Genomic DNA, 22,973 nt, shown 5'->3' with positions numbered 1-22,973 from the left:
GGAAATGTTGAAGCAGTTTACAGAATTCATCATGTAAAGTTACTCTTGGGTGGGTTGTGTGCCCTGAATAAAGCACCCTTACTCAGTTATTATGGTCCGTTTTTTCTCCTTTCTTGCATGTACTTTTTGAGATGTCATTATCATCTCTGAGTTGTGTTTAGCTCCAAGTACTAATTTAATGAGTGCTAGTATTTACGTATAGAGCTGTGGGTTTTTTTCCTTCTTTTTACTGAGCCATGTTTGATACTACTTTCTCTGACGATAAAACAGTAATTACTGCTTATTTCTCTTTATCCTTTTATCCTACCGTGACAGTTTTATTTCCCTTCATCTAATTAGTGGTTCGTCCATCTATTGCGGAAGAGTTGCTTTGTGATTAGTTAAGCATTATTTCAAGGTGTTCCTGCCTATCCTGCATTCAAGATATTTATCTAATGCCAAACAAATTTTCTTCATTTAGAGCTTGAGGTGATTAAAAAGAACATTTGGTATATATTTCATAACTGGGCATTTTATAATACAATTTAAGGATAATATACTAAATATAAACATTTCAGGGATGAACATTTCTAAAAGAATCATGAAATGCTTATAAGCTTGGGCTAAAAGTCAAATACGCCGTCAGATGGTTGCACTCATACAAAAATTCATGAGGAGAAAATGCTTTTGTTTTGTTCTGTTTTTCCAAAAAGGATATATATAAGATGATTATGGGATAGGTTTTCAGTGTAACTCTGAAAGTCACTGTGACCTGTAAATTTCTTTCTCCCATACCTGCCCATCCATGGGATCCCTTTTCGAAGCCAGGTGTCATGGCTCTTCTGCCTGGGCATCTGAACCTGCCTGACTCCAGACCATTCTTGAGCTTATTTAACAAATGTTTCTATTCTTATTATTGGAAACAGGAAAAATATCGAAGTGTAGACAGGCCATATTTAAACATTTTAGTAAAATACTAATTACCTTAGAAAATGGGATAACTATGCTTTCCCTATTATTTTGTTAAGAGTTGCTTGTCCACATTTGTATTGTTTCCAGTGATAACAGATGCTTCTTGAGGTCAGTGAGACAAAGAACAGGGATCATTTTTTTAAATCCTTTAGAAGACTGTTAGGCTGAACAAAAGATAGCAGAGGAAGACTCTTGTGAAATATTTTGGAAGGTTCTAGTGTTGACCATGGTGTGCCTCAGCCAATTTGGGATGAATGCTGGGGAAGAGTGGTTGCTAGGAGGGTGGGTAGATTGAACTAAGCTTCCTCTCCAACATTGGAGCTTCTAATTAATGTCAATGGGAGCACAATCCACAATGGAAGGATTAATTTAACTTAGGAGCAAGCTGCTGTATAGCAGTTCACTTGTTGACTTGTGGTCTAGCCATAATCATAAGACAACATTTATTCAAGAAGTATGAAAGGAGATAGAATGAAATAACCACTCTTAATTTTTTAAGCTTTTCTTTTTTTACTTTCAGATTCTTTCTAAAGACTGTTTAATTCCTGATGAGCTACTAATGTAAAGATGCTAAGTAGGCTTTAACTTAGTGTCCTATCAAACAAATGGTATGCGAAGCTATTGATAAATCTCCAATCTCAGAATAATATGCCTGTAATCCTTTATGTTAGGAGAGATTGGTTATGGATATTTCCACGTTCATAAGGCCTTTTGTTTCATATTTTCTACCTCATCATCTCCTCTATATTTATTAAGTAAGTACCTGCTATGCGAGATGTCATAAATCAATTTGTGTATGGTTTTCTTCATAAATTTATTCAAAGATACATAGCTTTACACTTCTGACAAAGTTCGGCTTTGGACAGCAGTTGGAAGGGAATTTCTGCATGACCCCTGCCTAGATGGTTGGCAGACAAAAGTCAGATGGCATTAGATTTGTTGTGCACCACCAGTGTTGTCATTTAAACACTGAAACATTTGGCTCAAAGTGTTTCATACTGAAACAGGTCAAGCTTCTGTACCTGCTGTAAGCTTGTCAGTTCCCTAACACAGCTGGGGAGATGGTCCTTTGCCATGGGGAGGAGGAGCCTCATCTTACCAGCCCCACCTCCTTAATATATATTTTTTAAATTTTATTTATTTATTTGAGAGTGAGCACATCGGGTGCGGTGTGAAGCAGAAGAAGAGGGACAGGCAACTCCACATTGAGCACTGAGACCTACTTGGGCTTGATCCCAGGACCCTGAGATCTGACCTGAGCAGAAACCAAGAGTCAGACACTTAACAACTCAGCCCCCAGGCACTCTCCCAACTCCTCCCCCTACCCCCAAACCATGACCTTCGGAATGTGAGCTTTTGGCTTACAATTAAGTGATTTTTTTTTTCATTTTCAAGGGAAACAATGATTTTAATGTTTCCTAACTTGAAAAGTCAGTTGAATAGCCTATTCATAATTTTAGCAGCAGCTGTTATTTATGAGTACCTTCTTTAAACACATCTTCCCTGATTCTCGCAATTGCCTTCCGAAGGAGTATAGTTAGTTGTGCTTCTAGAGATCAGACTGAAGATTAGAGATGTTAACAGGCTCACCCAAAGACACACAGCTGACCAATGGCAGAGCTGAGGTTCCACCCCAGGCCTGTCTGGCTCTAAGTCTCAGCTGTCTACTGCACTAAGCTAATTCTTCTTTTCACTTTATTTTGCTGAGCCTTCTTCTTTTGATTTATTTTTCCAAATACTGCTTTTATTCCTATTTCTCCCTTTTAAGAACACCACCTTCAATTTGAAATAGTACAGGTTGCCGTGAGCCACAAGCACACACAGAAACATGTGCCCACATAGCGTTGAGCATGCCTGCAAGTGTATTATTTATCCATTGCATTGGGTCTATAAGTCTCTAACTTGAGAAATTTTTCACAAAAGAGAAGGCAAACATGGTTTTCCAATTAAGGCATGGGCTTTATGACATTCAGAGACCTAGTGGGGGATGGGGTGGAAATGATGTCTGTACAGCACAGGGTGGGGGCAGCAGGAGAAAAAGGGCAGCTGCCATGTGCAGAACCCCGCACCTCACCACTACAGCCTCTTGATTCTTGAGCTACATACTTGTTAAATAAGGAGGCTTAAATTGTGTAGCAAAAGGAGCAGCGGAAATCCATCATTATCCCAGGAAAGTAGCTGAAACGAATGTGCCAGTGGTGGACGTGAGCTACCTCACATTCACATCAGAATGAGGCTAAATGTAAAACTCACAAAGTTCTGATTGATGGGATGCCTGGGTGGCTCAGTGGTTGAGCGTCTGCCTTCAACTCAGAGCACGAGTTTGGAGTCCCGGGATCGAGTCCCACATTGGGCTCCCTGCATGGAGCCTGCTTCTCCCTCTGCCTATGTCTCTGCCTCTCTCTGTGTCTCTCATGAATAAATAAATAAAATCTTTTTTAAAAAAAGTTCCAATTGATGTTTGGGCTTTACTTACCCCCCATTCATTCACTGAGGACTTATTGAGGGTATTTACATACCAGGTACTATTCCAGGCACCAGATATGCAGCAGGAAACAAAGTTCTTGTCCTCAGGGAGCCTATCTCCAAGTGGAAGAAAACCGATGACATGCCAGCTGGTGATAGTAGTGAAGAGAGAATAAAGCAGGAACAGAGTGGGGAATGCAGGGGTCAGTTGGGTTGCTATTTTAGATGTGGAATCAGAGAAGTCCTCTCCCATAATCACCTCTTTGGGTAGAGACCTGAACCAATCTGGGGAGGAGGCCTGGGAGTAAATCAGTGAGAAGAGCACCTGGGATAGGAGACTGGCCAGTGTGTTGGAGGAGTAGACAGGGTAGAGTGAGGGAGAGGGCTGGAGATGAGGTCACTGAGGTAGCTGGGTTGGTTCCTAGACTTAGGTTACTTAGCCAGAGTGACGACTTTGGCATTTACTCTGAGGATCTGAGCAGAGCAGCAGTACGATCTCCCTTGTGATTTTTCTGTTAGGAATTCTGTGATGAATGGACTACGGGGCAGCAGAATCAGGAACCAGTATGCCCATTAGGCATTTGCCACAGTAGGTCAGCTGACTCAGACTGAGCAGTTTGGTTGGGGGAGAGGTAGTGAAAAGTTATCAGATACAGATGTATTTTGAATGTAGAATCAATAGGATTTTCTGCTGGATTAGATGTGGGGTAGGAGAGGAGAGAAGCCATGGAAAACTCTAAGAATTTTGGCCTGAGTAACTGATAACATGGACTTAACCATCTCCTGAATGGGAGAGATGATTTGCAGGCAAAGCAAGTTTTGTCTGTATTGGGGGAGGAGGGTGTCTAAAATTTGTTTTGTAGATGTTTGAGATACATAGTAAATGGTCAAGAAGATCCGGTCATAAGATAGTTGTTTGTATCAGACTGAAGGTCAGGCAAAGAGGTCTAAGCTAAACTTGCGGGTTAGCGTGTTCATGATTTTTAAAGCTCTTTAATGCTCTGTGTGAAATACGTAAGTCAGTTAGCAAAGCCCAAATAGCTCCATCTTATCATTTTGAGATGCTCTTGGTTGCAGGTCACAGAGGATGGCACTGGCTGAGCTAAAAGCCCATGCACCAGAGTACTTACAGAATTCTAGAACAAAGCGAGTAGAAGGGAAGGGAGGAGGAGACAATAGGGATGGAGACAGGGTAGGGGCTACTGGGGCTGTGCTCTGAGGCTGAGGAGCAGAGAGTAGTCAGCACTTGAATGGCTTCCTAGGGATGTCAGGTCCCATGTCCTGGAGCTTGTGACTATGTCAGGTAACCTGGTGGAGCAGGGAGAAGGCTACAGAAGAGGAGGGGACTTGGAAGCTGGGAAGGTGGGACAGAGGAGGAAGGGCGAAGTCTCATGACTGGCGCTGTTGCGTTAAATGCCAGTGCCTCCTGACTGGCCCCTGCCAGCTGCTGGCAGCACTCATTCATCTTGCCTTCAGACGTGACGGGGTGAGTCAAGACCTTAAGCAGCATGTTAGGCCATGTCCTCTAGTAGTTTTAGCCTCCCCTGGGTGTCGACCATTGAAAACATCCTTGTTCTGAGAACTGTGTCTTACGTAGCAAGTTATGCACTCCTGGAATGGCTGAATGTATGAAGACGTGTAGAAAAGTCATGTAATGTTTGTAAACTTACTCACCAAAAAGGGGGGAGGAAAGCATAACAAACCTCAAGAAAAAAATGCTATTGATGAAAGAGAAATGTGTCTTAGGAAAGGCAGGCAATACTTTGAAAGAAATGAGAATAAGTTATACTCAGAATTTTGAATAGGTGATTATAGGTTTTATTTATCTAAGAAGATGAAAAAATGCATGTTTATTTTTCTGATTTACTGAATCCAAACAGTTAGTTTGCTATCTTTGCATATCAAAGATGAGTATAGCCTTGTCTTATAAATGTAGTCTAATTTGATAATAAAATTGTTCTATGTTATTTTGTTTTTGATATATGTTCTTTGTTTCCTTTTATTTCTCAAAATGTGAAATGTGAATGTTGAAGTTGTGCAATATTTCTCTCACCTCCAGGAGGTAATTTATGTCGGCAGTTATCAGATTAGGACGCAAAAACTTGTTTTGTACAGTGCCATTCTTTTGCTTAATTGCAGGTTCTTGTGCTCAGATTGCATGCTGTAGCCTACCTGACAAGAATGTGGAAGCACAGTGTACTTGCATGTGTTTTCTGGGGAATGCAAAGTTTATAGATTAAATATTTCAACCTCCAGTCAGCTTTTGCAGGATGACTTGCCAGGAAAGATGTGAATTGTGAAGTATGGGCAGTAAACAGCATCCCAGGCAACGTGCAAACAGCCTGACTCGTAATTGTCCATGCTTAAATACTTGAATGTCCATTAACTTATTACCATTTCATTTCAATCGCTTCAAGAAAGATTTGTTTAAATTAGCACTTGTAGTGGAAGTCACAACTTAATGCTTGGATGAAGTAGATCTGGTTGTAATAATATTTTTATAGTTAACTGGGCTTTCAAAATAATATGCTTTTAAAAATTTTATATTATATTTTATAGGCATTTTGTGAATGTTTATAGAGTATGTCTATACGTGTGAATTGAGCCATATTTGGTACAACTGAAAAAGACTAGGAGATGTGGGCTCTGGACCTGCTTCCACCATTAATTCTGACCTTGGGCAAATTACTTACTCTGCTTTGCTTCCATTTTCTCATGTCAAAATGGGGAAGGTGTGCTAAATGACCACTGAAGTCCTTTCTGATGTTCACGTTCAGCAATGCCCGCAGAAGGGCAGGCCAGTTCTGCCTCTCCCTCTCTGTCTTCCTTCATGCATTCAGTAGATATTTACTGAGTGCTACTTTTGTGCCAGGCACTGTTCTAGCTGTCAGGGGCAGAAAGGAGAATGAGCATTGAAGGGCCTGCCATCAATGAACTATGACCTTGCATAGAAACAGGTTAATAATTGGGGTACTTTCAGGGGAGGAGGAGCACCATGAGGGATGGGGACAAGAGAGCTAAGCAGGAGAGGGAGAGAGTTGTCCTAAACTCGACATTGGGTGGCCGAGGACAGCTGCTCTGCACAGGCAACATTTTAATAACCACATTATTGAGGTATAATTTATGTACAATACGATGAACAGATCTTCACACAAACTGATGAATTTTAACAAATATGTGACAAATGTCAACTCCTGCCCAGTCAAGTAGTACTCCTGTGCCCCCTGCCAACCCTGCCCACTAATCTCATTTTTATTACCATAGTATTGTTTGTCTATTATAGAATTTCTTATGCATAGGATCATAGAATATGAAATCTTTGTGTCTGGATTCAAGATAATTTCTGTGATATTCTCAAGGTGATATTTAGTAACAATAATTATTAATATTTCTGAATGTTAGCATTGTCTTAAGTATTTTCCATGGAATGATTCCTGAGATCCTCCCAGCAGCCCAATGAGTCCTCCCGTTACTATCCCTGCTTTACTGATGGAGCCTAAGGGGGAGAATTGCCAGCAGCTGGTCAGTGTCATGCCCCACACTTGCTCTGCTGTGCTGACTGCTTTCTCTGCTTCTATCTGGAGGATGAGTATTCTTGACAGAGAGGACAAATACTTGTAAACCCATGAAAGGGCTTGTTGTATTTGCTCAGCTGAAGGGGCTCTCCTGTGGTCAGGGTGTGGAAAAGAGGCAGAGAGAGTGGTAAAGGAAGAGGGACATGGGACCTGGAGGCATCAGAGTCTTCAAAGGAATCTGGATTTATTCCATATCCAGTAGGGAGTCCTTGCAGGAGTTTGTGGGTTTTTTTGGAAAATGTTTTGAGGTTGTGGTAAAATACATGTCACGTATTTACTATTAGCCATGTTTCAGTGTACAGTTCCATGGTGTTAAGTACATTCCCACTGCTATGCAGCCATCCCCACCATTCATGTCCGGAACTCTTTTTGGTCCCACACTGAGGCTCTGTCCCTGCTAAATAGTAACTCCCCATTGGACCCTCCACACACCAGCACTCACCCTTCTGCTTTCTCTCCCTCATACAGGTCCTCATGTAAGTGGAATCATGCAGTATTTGTCCTTTTTCTCCATTTTTAAATAAACTTAGTATTTTGAGTTAATCGTGAATTCAAATGGAGTTGTAAGAAATAATACTGGGAAGGCCCATATACCCTTTAACCCGTTCCCACAGTTGATGAGATCTTGCCACACTGTGGCACCATGTCAGGACCAGGATAGTGATATCAATAGGTCAAAACACGACACATCCCCATCACCATGGGTCCCTCCCGTGTCCCATGTGTAGCCACGCCCCCTTCCTCTGGCCTTCACACCTGCCCTACTCCCTGAAAATCACAGATCTGGTCTCCATTTCTATAGCTTCATCACTTAGAGAATGCTATGTAAATGGGATCATGCAGTGTTTTAGGGTCGACTTGTTTCACTCGTCCTCTTTCTCTGGTTGCTTCCCATCATGGTCCGTATCCTTGCCTAACTGCTTCACCTTCTGTAGTGTTCCATGGTATGGACGAACTACAGCCTGTGAAGCTGCTAGAGAAGGACATGTGGGTTGTATCCAGGGTTCCAGTATTAAGAATAAAGCTCTGTAAACATTTGTGTACGGGTTTTTGTGTAAATACAAGTCTGTTTTTCTGGGATAAATGCCCAGGAATTCAGTGGCTAGTTTTTGTAAGGAAACACTCAGCTGTTTTCCAGAGTGGTTGTACCATGTTATTTACCCCTGGCAGTGTCTGAGCAATTCCATTTCTCAGCATCCTCTCTAGCACTTACTGTTCTCACTGTGTTTTATTTTACTCATCCTGATAGGTGAGTAATGATAACTCATGGTGTTTTTAATTTGCATTTCCCTAATGGCTAATGATGTCGAATACCTTTTAATGTGTTGATTTTAAAAAGAACCAAATAGGAAAAAACTAAACTTCTTGAAGTGATAAATATAATTATTTATTAACAAAGTCAGTTGAATCCATGAAAGAGCAGACAATATGCAGCTAAAATGAAAAATATGTCCTGGTGGGTATAAGGAAAAAAAACTCAGAATAAAACACAGAGATAAAAAAGATGGCAAATGCAGAAGACAGGCTAAGAGATAAAGAGGATAGAAAAATCACTTGAGCTCTAAGAAGAGTCTGGAAGGAAAGAATGGAGAGAATGAGTGGAGATAACATTCAGAGATAATTGTCATAGTATTTCCTAAAATGATGGATCCTCAGAGTCAAAAGGCAGATTAAGCTGCAAGTAGAATAAATGAAAATATATCCAAATCTAGACATATTATAGTGTCACTGTCGAACTTCAAAGACAAAGATGAAATTGTAACAGCAACCGTACATGTTATTCAGGTTGCCTCAAAGGCACAGCAATTAGATCTCAGCAGACAGCGATTGTGGAGAAGATAATGGACTAATAGCTTCAAAATCATGGAATCCCATATCCAGCTAAACTCGTGTCCCAAACTGAGGGAGATGTGAGGATATTTTCAGACAAGATTGGGAACCTATGTTTCTGAGAGCTCTACTGAGAGACTTACCAACAGTGTGCTTGCAGAAAAAGGACTCTGAATCTAGAAAGGACTTAGAATCTTAGGAATGTTGATCTTTGATTTTTTTTTTTCCTACTAGGAAATGTTTAGTAATTGCAGTTTTACTATGTTTAAATAATTAAGCGGAGATAGTTCTTTGGACGTATTTTTTTTTTTTTTTTTTACTGGTAATGGCTGCAGAGATTCAGCGAGTGTCCACAGTGGGTACCTGAGATCAAGGGGGGTGGTTTTTCTCTTAAGGTGGGAAATACCAGAAAATATTCATATGTTAATGAAAGTTCTCCATGAGAAAAGGAGAAATTGAAGAGTCAGGGGAGGATGAGTAGAGCTAGAGGAACAAAATCCAGAGAAAATGAGAGGTCAGGTAGCCTGGGCACCCACAGAAATACCGTGAGAGAGAGTGCCCTGGCATGGTGGGGTCCACAGGCTTACACCCGTATGCAGTTGGCCCTTCAGCAGGGAACCTTCAAGAAAAGCAAGGGGAGCTTCCGTTGTAATAACAGATGCCTAATGGGCATGTGGTTGCATGTTATTTGGCAGATGCTCTTGTGGGAAATTGAGTGCTTATAGATTTTTCTTTCTTCTGTGAATAGCGGGAGGAGGTATAAGTTTATTTTATTTTATTATTTTATTTTATTATTTTATTTTATTTTATTATTTTATTTTATTATTTTATTTTTTTATTTTATTTTTGAGATATAAGTTTAGAGTGGAGTATGGCACCAGAAGGGACAGGAAGGTATTGGATCATCCAGGGAGTCAGAGCAAATGGAGAAACACGCTAGGTTCGTGGGACCATTTGAGTGCATGTACATTTGAGTGCATTTGCAGTTTGTGGTAGTGGAATTCTCAGGAAGGCTTACAAGTACTGCTGCAGTTGTAGGAAAGATAGCTAGTTGGATTCAGAGAGGGTGAAGTTTTCCTGTCACATGGGAGTGGAAAAACAAGAATGTCAATGGTGTTTGCAAGAGGGTGATGGCTCTCAGTTGTCTCCGAATTGTCTGTGGGATGGTCCTATATGGCAGAGTCAGACTATAGGAGTCTGTGAAGTAGAGGAATGATTGAGTGGAGAAGTGAGTGAAAGTGACTACACTAGGCCCCCAGGTTCTCTCTTCTTCACCTTGGCCATTCCTTCCAGCCCCAGAAGCCAAGTGCCTCCTCCCATTGGAAGGGAGAGAGTAGGTGATACAATGCAGAATGGTGACCTGAGTTAAATTTTTGTAGGGTGAACTTTGACCTTAGGGAATCTGAGAATGGGTATATGGGAGGGAGAGAGAGATCAGGCCAGCAGTTATGTTTGCCACATCACCGCAGCTAGACTGTCCAGTGACACATAGCTTCAGGCAGCCTCTCTGAAGTCCTTCTGTGAGTTGAGCGCAGCTACAGCTGAGGCCAGTGGGGTCCCACCCTCCTTTGACTGTGCTCTCTCTTCTCATGCTTACCAGCAACCTCACCCACTTGGAGCAGCCCCACATAGAAGCTGCTGCAGAGGTTCTGTTCCCCATGAAATGGAACTTTCATGGGGTTTGCCAAGGCTGAGAGGGTGACCCTGAGTGTGGGACTGAGATGTCACATGAGAAAGTTTCAGCAGAGGTGAGAAGGTGAGTCACCAAGGTCAAAGCAGGAAGGTGCTCAACCACCTGAGATGGCAGCAGGAGAAGGAGTCCTAGTGATGTAGTTTTGAGTAGCATTGGTGGTGTTGTTGGGTCCAGATCTGAAAGCCAAGAAAGAATTCTTGAGATGTCTTTGGTGCAAAAAAGTGATTTTATTAAAGCATGGGGACAGCCCCCATGGGCTTTTAACCAAGTACTGCCCTTGGGTTATAATAAGGAATGGCTAATTATATATTCGAGAGTTGGGGGAGGTAAGGAAAAAAAGGAGGTGTCCAAAGGGACTTTGATATGCCAAAGAAGACTCTTGGGCTTACCGGAGGCCTTTATATTGTCAAGCTAAGGTTGTTTTTCCCTCTAGCAAAGCATTAACTTGAAGACAGCTGGGAATTTCCTGGAGGATTATTAGGGTCCCATTGTCTGAGCTGATATTATTGCAGGCAAATCAGTGTCTGTAGACAGAGAGAAATGGGAAGCATGACTTTGCTTCAGTGAATGGCCTACAGAATTCTAAGTTTTCACCATCCAGTGCTTCAAACCAGACCCCGCTGTGCACAATGGGAGGAGAGCCAAGATGGCTATGAGAATTTCATGTTTCCTTTCAGATTGTTAGGCAGTTTTGACACTATTGGATGAAAGGTCACTCTTTAAACACCATTTGATCAGGTGATGGGGTGTAGCTGGTGGTAGTCCACACTGACAATGAGGCTGGCACTACCACATGATGCAGAGGGACATGATAAAGGTTGTTAGAGGATCTTTTGTGTAGTAAGTTTTATTTGACTTGTGTGGGCAACTTCTGTACCTACTGCTTTGGGATAAGGCTATATCCCAGCCAGGGAACCATTCCTAAGCAAAGTGAATAGCCAAAGGGCAGGGGTGGGGAACTTAGAATTACTTGGTTCCATTTGAGTTGGCAGTGTAGTGTTTAATGACAAGACTTTAATATTTTATGTACCAATTTTTCATTTGAAAATAAAATACCACTTCATTTTACATGAGCAGATCTAGTGACAATAATGCATTTCTTTACAAATATTAGCCTATTATACATCTCAAGTCAGTTGCACATAATTGCATTTCACCAACTCTACATAATACTTTAATTAAAACTAGGATAATTAAAATACAGTTTTAATGAACAATAAATTCTAAAGTTGCCAAGCCTGGAATGTGTTACCTGAGTCATACTTTGCTCTCTTTTTAGCACTTAAATCGGTATCCACATTACATTTTGCAATGGCCACAATCTGAGCAAGAGGTATTCTTTTTTTTTTTTTTTGAGGTATTCTTTAAATGCCTATAATATTTCTTTGTAGCTGTAATGTATCTGTCTGTCCCCCTTGCATATTATTGGTTGTTTGCTACTAGTTATAAAACCTAGAAGCAAGGGAAAGTTTTCCTTTGTGTTTTTCCCTGAGTTTTAGTGAGATATAATTAACATATAACATTGTATTAGTTTTAGGTGAACAACGTTGTGAATATATGATCAAAATAAATCTAGTTAACATCCATCACCACACAGTTACAACTTTTTTCTTATGTTGCCAACCTAAGATCCACTCTCTTAGCAACTTTCAAATAGACAATACAGGATTTTTCTTTTCTGAGAGAGAAAGAGAGCATGAGTGGTGTTGAGGGGAAGAGGGAGAGACAGAATCTCAAGCAGACTCCGTGCTAGGCATGGAAGTAGGGCTCAGTCTCACGACCCTGAGATAATGACCTGAGCCAAAATCAAGAGTCAGATGCTCAACCAACTGAACCATCCAGGCGCCCCTATAATACAGCATTCTTAACTATAGTCGCCATGTACATTACATACTCAGACCTTATTTATCTTCCAACTGAAAGTTTATACCTTTTGAACCCCTTCAGCCTTTTCCCCCTGCCCCCACCTTTGGCAGCCACTGATCTGTTTTCTTTCTATGAATTCAGATTTTTTTTTAGTTTCTATGTATAAGTGAGATCATACTGTATTTGTCTTTTTCTGTCTCATTTATTTCAAGTAGCATACTGTATTCTGGGTTCATCCATGTTGTCACAAATGGCAGGATTTCTTCCTTCATTAAAGTTGAATGATATTCCACCGTATATGTAGTGTGAGTGTGTGTGTGTGTAAGTATATACTGCATCTTCATTCATTCATCTGTTGATGGACACTTTAGGCTGTTTCCATGTCTTGGCTGTTGTGAATGCTGCTACAGTGAACAGAGAATGCAGACATCTCTTTGAGACAGTGATTTCATTTCTTCAAATATACACCCTGGAGTGGAATTGCTGGATTGTACTCTAGTTCTACTTTTTATTTTTGGAAAACCTCCAAACTGCCTTCTATAGAGGCTACACCACTTTACATTCCCACCAGCAGTGCAGGAGGGTTCCTTTTCTCCACCTCCTCTCCAACACCTGTTACTGCTTGTCTTTTTGATAATACCCACCCTAACAGGTGTGAGGTGAGGTCTCATTGTGATTTTGATTTGCATTTCCCTGATAATCAGTGATATTGAGCACCTTTTTATGTACCTTTTCGCTATTTGAATATCTTCTTTGGTAAAATGTGTACTCAGCTCCTTGGCCTATTTTTTAATTGGATTGTTTCTTTGATTTTGAAGGCTTGGCAACTTAGCCATCCTAAATAGTGAATGTTTATTGGATGAATGGATAAGTATATCCTGAATGAATAAGTAAATAGTATTTATTACTCATTCTGGGGAGATGGTGCAGGACAGTGAGCATTAAATTAAGACTCAGAAGACTAGGGTCCCAGTCTGAGCTCCATCACTTAAGAGCTGTGTGACCTCGGGCAAGTCCTTTACCTTTGTTGTATTACCAACAAAGGTAATACAGTGGGACATCTCAAGTGGAGACAGTAGTAGCTACCCTATCAAGCTCTTGGAATTCCTACAAGGAACATGTATTTGTTGGGTAAAATTATAGATGTAAATGTAATGTAGTGGTTTTTTTTATCATTTCAACCTCTGCTCATTATACTCTCCATACACATTAACATGCATTAGTATTGAAAGTCAACTATTTATCAGCTCATCTGGAACTGTGGAGTTTTAGGTAGTTTTCATAATGAATCTTTCGTCCTCAGACAAGTGGCACTTGGTATACAGAATACAATAAGTTCACTTCCTCAGCTCTCCTCAGTTATAATGTCCTTGGGAAATTTCAGCCAGTCTTAATATTGGCTGGGTAACTAGGGAAGCAGTGCTGCCTGTGCATCTAATGTATAGTTCATTACACAGTCAAATGTAAGTGACTTTTACCTGCTTCTCTTTTGGATTATTAGTATCACTGCTACTTACTGTCTCTCAAATACCGGCCACTTATTCATTCACTTGTCTATTTCTTTAACAAGTAACCAATTGCCCTGGCATCATCCATGAAAGTTACTCCTGAAGCACCAAATTCCCTAGGAAGGAAATATGCTTTGGACTCTGCCCAAGGGGATACTGTTGTAGTTAATAAGTCAAGAAAACTTTGTAGTACTGTTTCATTTCTAATCCAGACATAGGACATGGTCCCTAAGGGCAGCTTCTGGTGATACTCCAGGATGCATATCATCTTGTTTATCCATGGAGAGCCAAGAGTCAGAGTGCAGTTCAGTTTATATGGGCACGTTGGGGGTTCTGTGTCATGGCAAGCCAGGTCTCATCTGGTCTTGCCCCGGAGTCCTTAGGCAGAAATCTTGGCTATCAAAGTGAAGTTGTCTCACACAACAGAGGAAGGAAGGGATGTGGTTAGAGCTCAGGGAAGTCACATGCTATGTGTCCTCTTCTAGGGTGTGTATGCACTTCAGGGCTAGGACTTTGAAGAGGCTGTGACATGCAGAAATTGAGGCAGTTGGGGGCCCAGGGAAAGCAGGAAAATGAGACAGATGAGTGATGGGCCAGGTCAGCTTGGCCGGAAGTGTGGTTACAGTTGGCAGCCTGTGTCCATAGGTGAGAAGGGAAGCATTTCCAGGGATGGGGGCAGGTATGGTATACCCTACAGAGTCCTTGAAATCACGTTTCCAAAGGCAATAGAGGAGCATGAAATGTGAGGTGAAGACCCCACATAAATGGAAATTGGCTGAAGAACAGAATAGGCTTTAGAAAGCACATGGGCTGAGAACCAGCTGTATTCTTTAAGCATTTTCTAGTTCTTGGCAGGCCCAGCTTAATTGAGGGATTCAGCTCTGTCACATATGACATGGGGTAAAAGCAGTCCTGTGAATGTGCAGTGTGAAAACACATTGCCCGTTTGTTGGCCAGGCTCCAATGAGCCAGGGAAGGTGCTGGCTGGCTTTAGGATGAAGTTCCTAGTGGTAAGCTAAGTGATGTGCAGCCAATGCAGGTGCTATGGAGGGTCATGCGTTTCCTCATCTTTCTGCAAGACTGCTCTAAACCTTCATGGCATTCAAGTAAAGGAAGCAGAGGAAGTCTTATCACACCAATTTTGTGGATGACTGCACAGGGGAAGAAAGTGGCTCTGTGATTTAAGGTCAAATATGATGTTAGTGATAGAGCCAGGGATGGTTCAGCACCTGAATGATGCCTTTCTGGTTATTTTTGAATGTTTATGATAGCTGATCTCAGCTTGCCTGTACTGGATTTGATATGGCAAAAGGGGTCCTGTGCTGGGCATTTGGCACCCTGCTTCGGCTCCATGATGGCATGTGGCATCTGGTGCCCCATGGCAAGCCTGCAGCTTCTGTAGGCTACTTTTTTTTTCTCTGTAAAATACAGGTGATAATAAACTGGCCTGCTTACCTCATAGCACTTTTATTTTTGTTTTTGTTTGTGGTAATCAAATATGGTAACAGAAGAGCCTATGATGAGTTACAAAGTATCCTGTCTATGTGATGTGGACTCATCTTCTCATGAGGGCTCATTCCTTGCTGTAATCAGATCTGACCAAAGCCTAGTTAAGATCAAATTGCTCGAGCATTTGCATCCAGAGGACAGTCCCTAATGTCAAAGCTGTCATTCATCCACGCGGTCTGTCCACTAGTCAGCAGGCATGAGGCTCTGGGGATAAAGAGATCAATAACACAATCCTGGTTCTGAAAGGCTCACAATCTAGTGAGGGGATTGTAGCTATTTCTTCGGAGTTCATCCTGCGTAGGCTTTTTGTTGTTTTAAATAATAGCTTTATTGAGCTGTAATTCATCTATCATAAATTCTTTTTAAAGAATACACCTTTTAAAGTGTATAATTCAGTGGTCTTTAGTATATTCAGAGTTGTGTAATCATCTCCACTCTCTAACAGAGCATTTTCACCACCTCAGAAGAGAACCCCAGATGCCTTAGCAGCTACTCCTCTTCCCCTCCCCCCAGGTGCTGACAGTGGTCAGTCTACTTTCCATCCCTGTGCATTTGTCTCTTCTGGACATTTCATATAAAAGGAATTATACACTATGTGGTCTTCTGATACTTCATGGTCTTTATTCAATTGATTTTTTTTACCTCTTTTATTGATCATCATTAAACATTTTAGTGGATCTTTTTTTGGTACCTTTCCTGAGCTAAATTCTACCAGGGTAAAGAAAAGATGTCCTTCGTTTCTTTAACAAACATATGTCTGATGTTTCCTTTGTGTTGGGCACTCTGGCAGGTATTCCTATGATGTTACACAGGTCCCTGTTCTCACAGTATTTACAGTAGTAAGGGGAAGCAGACCGAAAAAATGGGCTAGTGAACAAGCACATAAAGAGAATTGAGTGATGAGAAATGCCTATTCCAGGATATAATATTTAGAACAAAATAAAAAGAAAGAGAAGAAGCCAACAATATGAAGAAATGGGGCTGGACATTTGGGGTACAGCATTGCCAATAAACTGAAATGGGAAAGAGCCTAGTGATATGTAAGACCTGAAAGGAAGCTGGCATGGTCACAGTGCTATGGGAGGGGGAAGTAGTTCCAGAGGAGGTCAATGAGTCCTGGTCATGTGTGTGTGGCCAGCGGTTGGGGTTTTATTCTAAGTGTAACAGTAAGATATGGAGGATGTGATTTGATTGGCTTTCAGAAAATTTGGCTGCTTTGTGAAGAATGGATAGTAAGAGGCAAGAGTAGAACCACAATACTTAGGAAGCTCTTGCAAACATCCTGGCAAGAGGAACTTATATAGCCTGAATTAAGATGGGAAAGAGGAAATAGGGGAAAATGGACAAATTAAAGTAATAAGTTAAAGCAGAATTGGGACACCTGGGTGGCTCAGTGGTTGAACGTCTACATTCGGCTCAGGTCATAATCCTGGGGTCCTGGGATGGGGTCCTGCATCAAGCTCCCTGCGGGGAGCCTGCTTCTCCCTCCATGTCTCTGCCTTTCTCTCTGTGTCTCTCATGAATAAATAAATAAAATCTTTGAAAAATAAAAAAAATAAATCAATTGCAATGGTATGAATAAATAATAAAATAAGGATAACTAAAAAGTAGAAACAGTAGGATTTACAGATGGAGTGGGTATATAGTGGAGTCAAGCTTCTTGTTTCTGATTTGATTCCTTGGGTATATATGTACTGAAACAATGACGACTGGGTAAGGCTGGGTTTGGGACATGTTTAATGTGAGATGTTTATGAAATCTGGATGGAGACATTATCTTGTGTCTAGAGCTCCAGTGCAGATCTGGACTGGGGATGTGAAATTGGGAGCCATCCATATGCAGTTAGTGTGTACATGTGGTATGTAAAACCACAGGAGTGGATGAGCCTTTCGAGGGAGAGAGATATTAGACAGCAAAGAAAAGCAGCTGAGGAACTCCAACTTTAGTGAAGGATCAAGGAATAAGATGCCCACGAGAAGAAAGAGACAGCTGGAAAGGGAGGGGCAGCCAGGATTAGTCAATGTTGTGGAATCTCCAAGAAGAGAACTTTCTACCTGGTTTCAGCCTACACGTGGTCTTGAAGTCTAGTAGAAACAAAGGAAGAGGAAGAAGAGATCAGCAAAGCACAGGAAAGAAAGGTAGAAGGGAACAGCCAGGGGAAAGCCCTTTGTTCTATAGCTTTCACCACTTTCTTGGTAAAACCTGCACATAGAGGATGCAGTTGTGTTGCCTGGCTGGGAATCAGTCCAGTTTCCCTCTCTGTCATAAACACAGATTAAGAGGCCCTCTGGAAAAAATGTGTGTGGACAGATTAGAAAGTTTGAAAGGGATCCCTGGGTGGCGCAGTGGTTTGGCGCCTGCCTTTGGTCCAGGGCGCGATCCTGGAGACCCCGGGTCGAATCCCACGTCAGGCTCCCCATGCATGGAGCCTGCTTCTCCCTCTGCCTGTGTCTCTGCCTCTCTCTCTCTCTCTTTCTCTGTGTGACTATCATAAATAAAAATAAATAAATAAATATATAAATAAATATATAAATAAATAAATAAATAAATAAATAAAGAGTTTGGGATCAAACAACCATCACAGCACTAGTACACACTTCACCCAGAATGATTTTTCTTCGTGTTTTTGTGCTTGGTTTTTATCACCACTGATGGAATTGCACTGTTTTACCTTGGAAGGTTATAAATGGGGAGGAATCCTTAGAACTCATTCATCTTTGAGAGCATGAGCCTTTTCCTCTTCAGTCTGGCTGTGTCCGTTCATGATTAGACAGGGTAAATTATTATATCCAAGAGAAAAATGTTGTCCTTCAGTCATACTGCAGTGTGCAGACTTTACCTTCATAATCAAGAGTCTGTAGTTCCCTGCATGAAGCAGTTCTGGGAGTTACCTATGGTGAGCAGTTTCCAGTGTTGAAAAATTACCCACATGAAGTGTACTGGTGCTCACAGTCATTTTCACACGTACCTTTCGTTCAGTAAAGTCATTGCTAAACCATTATTGCCTACTCTGAAGATCCAGATTACCATTTACTTACCTATACTTTGTTGAGCTTAGTATTCTATCTGAAACCTGTGTCATGCCAAGTTCTTTGAAAAACTAATTTACTGTCAATAATCTTAGTAGCCTTTTCTTATTCTCAAACTTGATGTGGACAAAGAAGTCATAATACAGCTTGAAGCCACTATCTATGGATTAATATTCTTGAACTACATTTAGTTAAAAATTAAGAATTCTGTCTATGGAAATGAATGTGCAACAGTACCTGTATTAATTAAAGTTGGAGAGAGTGGGGACTTGACAGCCTGCCACTGGCTTATCTCTGGTCCTTGGTTGTGAGTGCGATGTCTGGCTCTTCAATGCCTGGCTTTCATCTTAACAAACTCCATATGAATTTAAATACATTGTAAATGCCCCAGATAAAATTTAGTAATTTATTTGATCTACTGATGACATAAGGAATTGTGGCAATCAGGGAATTTTTGAAAAGCATCTAATGATTAAAATAGAAAAATACTATTGGTAAATATTTACTGGAAAATGCCCTGGTCTTAGCATTTTCTGTGATCTTACTACTCTTCTTAGTATCTTTAAGGAGGATAATACATACAGCTCACAAAGAAGCAACACAGAGTGATGGCTGAGAGTTTGAAATTAGCCTGCCTATGTTCAAGCCCTGATTCTGCCATTTCATAATTGTGTGACCTTGGGCAAGTTACTCAACCTCTCTGTTATCTATGATGCTGGTATCATAATAATATTTGTTTCTTCGGAGGGTGGGCATCACCTGTGAAATTAGAAGGCTTGGACCAGCACCAGGGTCACAGACGGCTATCATAACTGTTTGTAGTTCCCGTTAACTATCATTATTATTTTTATGAATTTGAATGTTTCAAATAAAGGAAGAGGAATGGTTGTATCATTCTCTCAGTGTTAGTTCTTGTCAAGTAAATCCTCCAAAGCAAAATTTCACTTTGTATTTCTGATTACTTTCATCCTATCTGGAGGCGTGAAAGTTATTTCCTTAATCCTTTATGTGAATAGAAGTCCAAATTCTCAATAGCCATGGGTAAGATGAAGGTAATGAAGCAGTAGTAAAATAGGTCTTATGGAATGAGCTGTAATTAAGTTGTGCAGATTTTAAAGATATGATCAGGATATGTCACAGTGCTCATCGAGGACGGACCCATCCTCTTTGGTAACGGAATAGGAAGCAGAGGAATGTTTTTTGGTAGGAGATCTGGAGTAGAGTCATTTCCTCCTATTCCTTTCTATGCTTTGTGCTTCAGGCCCAAAAGAAACAAGCTATTTGTCTATTTTTTTTAAGACTTTTTATTTATTTATTCATGAGAGACACAGAGAGAGAGAGAGGCAGAGACACAGGCAGAGGGAGAAGCAGGCTCCATGCAGGGAGCCCGACGTTGGATTCGATCCCGGGACTCCAGGATCACACCCTGGGGGCGCTGAACTGCTGAGCCACACGGGCTGCCCTATTTGTCTATTTCAATACTCTGTTGAACAAGATGGAGAAGGTACTAAGAGTCAGACAGTCTTTCCTGAGTCCCCAAAGCCCTACCAAGGGTGTCAGAAACTCACAGGTCTCCAGGTCAGGAGAGTGGCTCATTTATTGAGAGCACAGGTGTTTAGGTTTCTGTGTCCTTGAAATGTGTGTCATGGGTGTTATGTAATATTTGCATACATACACACATGCACATCTGTACATACTTGCAAACATGTGTACACACAGGCATACACATGTAAATCTATAGATGCATATATGTGAGTGCATGTATACACACATGTCTACATACATTTATACATGCATGTGTATATAAATAATGTATATATGTGCATGCACACGTCCATGTGTGCATACATGTCTATACACAAGTACATATATAAACAAATAACACAAACATGTATGTACATATACATATGTATACATGCATAGATATGTATGTATTTGTATATGCACATAATGTCAGCTAATACACATTTTATTTCATTTTGGACTTTGAAAGAATACATATATTATTTTGTCTTAAATTAGTTAATGTACTCAGACTAAAGATTTTATTTATTATATTAAAGAGAGAGTACAAGCAGAGGGAGCAACAGAAGGAGAAGCAGGCTCCCCATGAGTAGAGAGCCCAATGTGAGGCTCAATCTCAGGACTCTGGAATCATGACCTGAGCTGAAGGCAGATGTTTCACCGACAAGCCACCCAAGAACCCCAAATGTTTCCTTTATTTTATTTTATTTTATTTTATTTTATTTTATTTTATTTTATTTTATTTTATTTAAGATTTTACTTATTTATTCATGAGAGACAGACAGAGAGAGAGAGAGAGGGGCAGAGACACGGGCAGAGGGAGAAGCAGGCCCCATGCAGGGAGCCTGACATGGGACTCTATCCAGTGTCTCCAGGATCACGCCCTGGCCTGAAGGCGGCGCTAAACTGCTGAGCCACCCAGGCTGCCCTTTTTCCATATTTTAAAATCTATTACAGTGGTAAAAGGTTTTGACTCTTATCCATATATAAAGTGAGTAAAGTTATGATATTGACTTTTAGAGTAAGATTTATAATACTAATAAAACATTCTGGATCAGAGAAAGGAACCATCCATGTTTCTGTCTTCCAAGTGGGGTAATTTTAGAGGGATATTAGAAAAACCAAAGCTTGTTTCATGCATCCTATTTCTTCTTTAAATTCTTAAGTAGGTAAACCATTTAGAGAAGTTGAATTTATGTCTGAGACACATCTTGATTTGGGTCTCCCTGTCATGGTTTTGTTTGTTTACTTTCTGTGAAGTTGTTCTCTGAGAGCTTCATGCTGGAATTGAGAGATTTGTACAAGAAAACATTGCATCAGGTGAGGAAACAGATACTGTTTATACCATGTGGCTAGCAAGGGAGCGTGTGTGACATGTAGGTGACCAGCTCATTCCTGTTCGCTTTCCCAGGACCACCTCAGCTTAGCTCTCACATTTGCTAATGTCCTTGGCAAACCAGGTGATTGGCCACACTGCTTGTTGTCGATGGCTCCTGTGGGTATAAAAGTTACCGTGTTAAACCCAGTTACACATTTTACCTACTAGTGTCGAAGGCTCTGCATCTGTAAGGAAGCATGAAAAGTAGAGAAATAAATCTAACTATCCTGTAAATGCTAAGCAAGGCAGAAATATTTTGTGGGCAAAATTTAATTTATTTTCAAAGTATTTATTTTGCTGACTAATACATCATTGTCACTCTAGAAAACTTGATATGCTTCCATAGTATGCTAGGTGTTGTAGATTTGAGAAAAATCAGCTATAAGATTTTCACTGACTTCGGTATCTCATCTTTGTCTCCCAGAGTAGCCGGTGACTAGGTCACGCCTTTTACAACCTTTCTAGAGAATTTTCCATCTGAACAACCCTCACACTTGTTGAAACACATCTGTTGAAATGAGCTCAGTGAATGTTTCCCTCATGTTCACAGGGAGACATTTTTCTTCCTTCTTGGTGGAATGCTTGACAAAAACACACAAGCCTTGAAGGAGATGTAAAATATGAGGCAAGTCAGAGGGGTTCCACCAAGCTGTGTCACTGGGATACTCTTAGTCACAGCAATTGTTATAATGAGAAATGCCAGGCTATTAATTGCCCCCACAGTTCAGGGCAACTCCAGCTAAAATGCAATTGTGCTGTGAAAAAGTGTAATGAGAAAACCTAATATGTATATTCTGTTCTCACATGTGCGCTTTATTGTGGTCATCTTAAAGCCTTTGCTGTTGTGTTTATAAATTTGGAAAACAAATGGTATGATTCAGCTTTTGGTATGCTTATATTTCTTTCTAGGGAAACTTCGTTGTTTTTTTTTTTTTTTCTGGTTGTAGAAATATATAAAATCTGCATGAGCTCTAACAACTTGCATCTTGCTGTGGCTCTCAGACAAAGGAATACTGCCTCCGAGAAATCCAAATTGTACTTTCCTATCCTCATGCCTGAAAAATAATGATGACTTTAAAGAACAATCTACCATTTTCAGGAAGGATATGGATCAGATTAACACCAGAATGATTAAGACATTTATAAGTTCATTGGATTGTTTTGCCTGACTCAGAAATACTTGAGTTCGCATGAAAGTAGAGAAATAAATTGATGATATAAGTCTCTATGAAAGAGTGGACTTTCACTCTATTGTTTTCCCCAAACCTATAAAAAATTTGTGGACAGGCCCTTCATCTTTGAAGTAGGTTTCAGACCTGAATTCCCTTGCCTTCTTGGCACATGCCCCCATGCAGGAAGACCCACTATGCATCCCAAAGAGCCTCCAGTCTCCTCTCTACCTTGGAACAATGCCTCAACCCCTTTTCCACCACACTTCACAACTAATAGCCTGACCTATGGAAAGCCTCAAGCAAATTCTGTAAGCTTTCTTTAACATACGGGATAATTTCTATGAATTAATGTATCAGTTAATACAAATGAATACCACTGGTTTTATTCCTGTTTCCACTACTACTACCTTAAGTCAAGCTAGGCTGGAATTCTTTGAGGGCAGGGATGTATTTTGTTCACCTTTGCATCTCC

At 40.7% G+C, this 22,973-nt stretch overlaps 1 protein-coding gene across 1 annotated transcript in view; it reads left to right on the top strand.

Moving 5' to 3' along the window:
- SDK1 (sidekick cell adhesion molecule 1) overlaps positions 1 to 22,973 on the top strand; it is a gene marked incomplete at its 5' end in the record, with an annotated part of 911,733 nt that overhangs the window by 379,915 nt on the left and 508,845 nt on the right. The window lies entirely within an intron of this gene.

This window comes from Vulpes lagopus, chromosome 3 (assembly GCF_018345385.1).
Source record: "Vulpes lagopus strain Blue_001 chromosome 3, ASM1834538v1, whole genome shotgun sequence".
NCBI classification, from domain to species: Eukaryota; Metazoa; Chordata; class Mammalia; order Carnivora; family Canidae; genus Vulpes; species Vulpes lagopus.
This window is presented reverse-complemented; position numbering and strand designations above follow the sequence as displayed.